Below are 4431 nucleotides of genomic sequence, written 5' to 3'. Positions count from 1 at the left end.
CCAAAAAACCCACAGGGAAGGTGTTCCTTGTTTGTGAACTGTTGCCGCTGCTCCATCTGCTGCCACCTCTGACTGATCAGGAACACTTGCTGCTTCTCCACTGTTTTTGTCCTCCTCTTGGTATCCTGAAGTCTCCCTTTGCTTTCCTGCGTCCCTGAAAGGAAGTTCCTGGGTAGAGCCCACAAGCCTAGAAGTGCCTGGATAGAGCCCACAAGCCAGAGGTGCCTGCAGTCTTCTCTCCCTAATCTCACCATGCCTGGTTGCAAAGAAGCTGTCTCTAGTCTGCCATCTTGCTCTGTACCCCTGCCCTGAGTCCTGAAACAAACAAATGTACTTCAAATCAGGGTGATATTCTGAGAGCTCAGACATTATCTCTTTGAAGTTGAGGGCAAAATCAAAATCTGTATTACCCAGTATATAATATATATATTTAACTATAAATATCACACACGTACTTGATAGTACACACATTATGATGAATCATCAGATAGTAAACATATCACTACTCAGGTTAAGATAGAGTATTAACTTCTGCTTACTAGAAGTCCTTGTCACTCTCTCAATAGTACTTTCACTCTTCCCCCCCCAAATAACCATTAGCCTGCATGATGATAAAAAGACTTCAAAACTACATTTATATACTTGCTTCTTCTTGAAATCCATCCATATTCTACTAATGGTCAGCTCAAAAACATTAAAAAAGTATAAAATTGATGAAAGTTATATAAATGAATGATTCATAAATTAGATGAAATGTATTACAAATTATTGTATATTTTATCTGATTTTGGAGGCATACTGTCTATTTTATATATCCAATTGCTTTCAGATATTTCTCTCAAATATCTGATAACTTGATGATATTAAGCAATTTTTTTACTAGGAAATGTGTCCAATTAAAGCAGAAAGTCTGACAAAAGAAAACAGCATTTACAATACTCATCCCAATGATGATTTTTTCACTGAAAGTCAAAAATCTGAGAAGAGTTTAACCCCTAAACCCAGTTTTCAATAACACACTTCTGTGATATACAAATCATATTTTCATTAACAAAGCATTATTTTCCCATGAGATACCTGCAAACACACAAGTTTTTATAAGATTATCATTTTCTAGAAATAATTATGTAGAAAAACATGTAAATGTTTAGAACCGAACAAAATAAAATTGGAGAATTTTAATTACATTGAGAAATTGAATATATCACATACCAAGAGATTCTCTTATACGTTTATCTATAAATTATAACCACAATTACACTAAGGAATTTTCACATTGCTGGAATGAAAATAATTTTACAAATTCTTCTTTTGATAAATATGCATGGTGTATTAGTAAACACTTATCTTATAGGGAGAATGGATCAGTGAGAGTTTTATAGGTTATAAAATCATAGGTAGGGATGTGTAGAAAAATGAATTTTCAAAGTGACATTTGAATATGGGAAAAATGTGGTTTAGTGAATATCAGGGGTCATTTTTCTTATTTGAGCTGGCAGAGGTATTAGAAATCAGCTAGTTCAGCTGGTATCACTTTAAAGATGAAGAAATGGAAGATCGTAAATATTAGCGGCAAAATTGGCTAGCAGTCTTTAAGACTTTTATTTTTGCTGCACAAGTTTTCATGAAATTTGACAGCCATTTCATTTTGCTTATATTTAGCAGAAGCCTTTAATTCATAAGGCATTAATTTAATCACAGTTATTTTATTATCAGTATTTTTCCAACAACTTCATTTTAAAATAGGTTAATGAAAAGTTATCCACACAGGTAGATAAATGTTAAAATAAAATAAATAATTTAACCTAATTACTGCATTATTTATTCCTATCACTTTATCAGTAAATAAAGTGTTTATCCATAGTATTTTCTCTCATCAAATTCTGTGGAGTTCTTTCTGTTGTTCAAATGTTATGTTTAGGATATAACAGTGAAAAGTAAACTTAGAATATATAATTAAAAGGTGAAAGAACATGGCTGAATGAAAAATGTATTTCTACATTTTTACATTTATTTTGGAAAATACATTCTGCCTAATAAATAGACTCAGGTCATGACCAAATTCTTAACCTCTTGTTCATAGTCTTGAATTCCAATGAGAAAATAAAAGCACTGAATATCTGTTAGAGAAAGACATGTTATTATTAGTCGTACCGAAAATCACTAAAGGAAATAAATAATTGAATGACGTCTCATGCATCAAATGTCATCTCTTTAACTTATCAAGGATGAAATGACTCATATGATTACATTTGCTATCTAACTTTAAAACTCTGAATAGTTTTTAAGTGTTCAAATTTTAAAAGGTTATAGGTATGAGTCCTGCGATGCAAATTATTTTAAAATATATTCTACAACCAGTTTATACATTAATCATATTAAATTGTTCAGAAAAAAAAAGTCATCACCGATTTGTTTACACTGTGTAGTGCTCATACACGCTCTTCTTTATGCTTGGAAATATTGGGACTTTATATTATATAGAGCAAATAAGTTTCCACAATTGCCTAATCATTTAATGTTATGATCACTGTAGTGTCTGTGTGTCCGTGTGTATGTGTGTGTGACTGTCATTCCATTACACTTAGCTTAAATTTATTTCGCACTGAAAAAAGAAAACCACAGTATGATAATTGACAGTGATAAAGTAAACGAATCCACCACATAGTGCAATCAGGTTTTGGTCTCTCAAATTTCCTCTTAGACGTGATTATTTTGTTTTTCCATTCAAAAACTCAAGGGAGATAGTATATGAAATTGTAATTACCATGTAGCAGGGTAAAACATATTCTGAACTTAGTCAAAACATGCTTAAATGAAAGGGGTACACATATTCTAAAGTCAAATTTGTGAATTTAATGATGGGGCAAGATTGTTCTGGTATTTTGGTGAAAATGGACAAATGAAGTGGGTATACAAAAATGATTCGCTGATTTTTTTTAAGGAGTGATTAGCCAGAACTCTGGTCTGTCCAGGGCATAGTGTGTTTTATGTTTTCAAAAGCAATAATTATTTCAAAAATAGTCATTTGAGGAAACCAGATAATTAGTCCAATACAGCTGGCATAAACACTACTGGCACAGATGCTGGTATCATTAAAAATTTGGCACAGCATCTCATAAGTGATACCCCTGGGCAAATGAAACAAATCAAGCACCCAAATATTTTTTAGAACCTAAGAAAGTATACATAGAGGATTTCATATTTTGCTTCTAAATTTAAAAAGCCTTAACAACATTAAGAGCAATCCAGCATTACTTGCTGTGTTCATTTGTAAATTAACTTATATTTTACTTGTTCAGAATTGCATTAATTGTTTTACTCAATTCAGAACATTTTTCTTTGAACTTAACTGTTTTTCTGAGTTTTTGTTATTTTTGTTTTTATTTTTTATAACCTGCATGCTTATTTTCAAATTTCATTTTTTTGGTCTTTAAAATTGCCCCATTGTTAAACACTATGCCATCTATGCCCTAGTCAGGCGTCCTCAAACTAAGGCCCGCGGGCCACATGCAGCCGGCCTGCAGGGTGTTTTTGCCACCGCTGCCTGTCCTCTTAGCAGCTGACTTGTCCTGGGGCCCACAGTCCAGCCCTCCAACGGTCTAAGGGACAGTGAACTGGCCCCCTGTTTAAAAAGTTTGAGGACCCCTGCAGATAGTATAAAATACGTTATATATCTTAAAAGATAACAGTAAAATAAATATTTGCGTACACACAAATGTGAGTAGAATATTAAACAAAGTTTTACGAGTCTTCTGTGTCCTGACTACACCCCTTTCTCCCGTCCAAAGTGCCTATGATCCTGGATTTTGTGATGCATTTCTTTGCTTTATTTCTTCTATGTACATATGGCTGAAAAATACATATTGTTTTGCCTGTTATTAACACTAATAGTGTTCATTTGTCAATTTTATAAGTTCCAATAAAGCTAAAATTTTTTATCTAAAGACATCGTAATTTTCCGTAACTTAGTCTGTTAAATGTGATATATTTGATATTCCTCCATGTTGAGACTCACAGCTGCAGATAACTCACTTTTTAGTCTGTTCACTATTCAGTTGTTTAAAAAAATACCCCATGATCTGTTCTCTCATTCCTCACAGCATTTGAGCTTTCTTTCTTCCTTGCTAAAAGAAAAACAACATTAATTTATACCTTCACCTTCCCTTAAAAAGTATAAAATGCTTTATAGTATGTTCTGGAAAACACTTATGTTCTCTTCATAAGAAACACAATTAAGCGAAATGTATGATAAGAAGTACATTTTATATATAAAGTTGCAAACAAACTTTATGGCCATCCTGTTTGTGTGTCTGTATATGTGTGTGTGCATACGTGTGTGTATATAAATAATATTTAAATTTCCAGTTTATGTGTGTGTGTGTATATGTGTATATATATAAAAAATATTTAAATTTCCAGTTTGTGTGT

The sequence above is a fragment of the Otolemur garnettii genome, unplaced genomic scaffold (genome assembly GCF_000181295.1).
Source record: "Otolemur garnettii isolate 467f Iridium unplaced genomic scaffold, OtoGar3 scaffold00061, whole genome shotgun sequence".
NCBI classification, from domain to species: domain Eukaryota; kingdom Metazoa; phylum Chordata; class Mammalia; order Primates; family Galagidae; genus Otolemur; species Otolemur garnettii.
Note: the sequence above shows the minus strand (reverse complement) of the source record.